This window comes from Aplysia californica, unplaced genomic scaffold, assembly GCF_000002075.1.
Source record: "Aplysia californica isolate F4 #8 unplaced genomic scaffold, AplCal3.0 scaffold00150, whole genome shotgun sequence".
NCBI lineage: Eukaryota > Metazoa > Mollusca > Gastropoda > Aplysiida > Aplysiidae > Aplysia > Aplysia californica.
Window position 1 is genome coordinate 431063 of NW_004797420.1, and position 1745 is coordinate 432807.

The window sequence follows — 1745 nt, forward strand, 5'->3', positions numbered from 1 at the left end:
TCAGACATATCAAAACGTTCTATCGGAGACAGTCTCTCTCTCTCTCTCTCTCTCTCTCTCTCTCTCTCTCTCTCTCTCTCTCTCTCTCGTATCCATAATTATGCACGCACAAACATACTTCTGCTTTCTTACACAACCCCCCCCCTCACATACACATACACTTACACACAGACTAGTCACTCTCATGTAACCAGGGCCAAAAGACCCATGGCTCTTCGCAGATCTGGAACCGTGGCCTTGACTTGATTGTACCGCTCTCTAAAATGATTGTAACCCTGTGAAAGACGAGCTGCCTCACACGCGAGAGACACATTAACTGAGTAATGTCTATCAGCTTCTCTCTGCTATCTGCTCCCCCCCAAACCCCAACCCCGGCTCACGACAGAATTGGGACTACAGTTCTTTACGAACTCCCCACAATGCATTTTAATACAAACCGTCCGCCTGGGCCTCTTCAGACGGCGAACAGTGATGGACATTTATTTCCCCCGAGCTTCGAGAGAAGACGAGAAATCAATACCGGTACATGTGTACATTTAACATCCCTCCAAGAGGTGAGTTTTTTGTTCGACTTATTTACGACAGACAGGGGGATTGGAACTGTCCCAGTTAAAGATAAAATTCCACGATTTATTGTCTCCAACTTCTAAAAATATTCTTAAAATGATTGCCTCCGAATTATTCCATCATTACAGCTATGATAGACATTTATGACCAGCGTGTTCATTGTTTTGTGTAAGGTTAGGCTTTTTGCCATTGCCAGCAGAAGAAGACGATAATTCGATTCCCGTTCGGGAAAGTCATGCACGTATTTTATCGACGCATCTCCGTTTGTCTGCTGGGATGTTGTTGACGGTTTTGCCCCAACAGGCAGGGAGCAATCATGTACATGTACGATCAAATCTTTATCGGCCTTTACCCTTCCAACAACGATTTTCTTCGACTTTCGCCTTTCTACATGCATTTTGGATGATTTGTCTCCGATCTAACTGTTTTGGGAACCATCAGCCTACTTACTGCGTCCACACGTGTGGTCATTCATGTACAATGCCAATGATTAATTTATCAGTGATCGGTAGTTTTGTTGTTGTTGCTGTAGTTGTTGTTGGCACCTCGTAATGTCAGTAGGTTCCCAAGGTCAAAACAGACAGACCACGGACGCGCTGGGTAGACAAGTCGGTGGACTGGCGGGGAGACTGTGGACAGGGGAGAAGTGGCAATGAGGAAGGTATTATTTAAAGGTTTGTTTCCGATGGCTCGCGGGTAGACACACCACGACGAAGGGAGCACAAACAAATTTGGACAGGAGAGGGGTTACAAAATACATATATACAAAAATAATACAAACGCACATGTTTGTTAATGTACATGTATAATAAGCCGCGTAGTAGTGTCACGCAGTGTTGGAAAAACCCGGGACCGCACCCACCCCCTTCTCTTGTGTTCCTTTCACCGTGAGACTCTCTTCTCTCCCCTTCCCCCTCCTCCCCACTCCAATATTGCCTCCTCTGTTAACTTGTCTAAGCAAGCTAATCTGCTGGCGGCCGCTGTCTACTGTCCTCCGCATAATGGCCATGACGTGAATATATTATCATGTTGTAACTGCCGCCTCCCCTTACCACCCACGAGCAGGGCAAGTTCACATTCCGAAAGTGACTTGTCCTTCCTGAAGTCCAACAATACACAATACAGGCGCCAATAAGTACGGTTTCTTATACTGACCAGACGGTGTTTCTGGGATCTAT

The 1745-nt window shown here is 46.0% G+C and overlaps 2 protein-coding genes across 3 annotated transcripts in view; one reads left to right on the top strand and one right to left on the bottom strand.

Moving 5' to 3' along the window:
- The window catches only part of LOC101859401, a 116817-nt gene that overhangs the window by 75185 nt on the left and 39887 nt on the right, over positions 1 to 1745 (top strand). The gene's annotated exons all lie outside the window — the stretch shown is intronic.
- Positions 1 to 1745, bottom strand: part of LOC106011624 — a gene marked incomplete in the record, with an annotated part of 30414 nt that overhangs the window by 11818 nt on the left and 16851 nt on the right.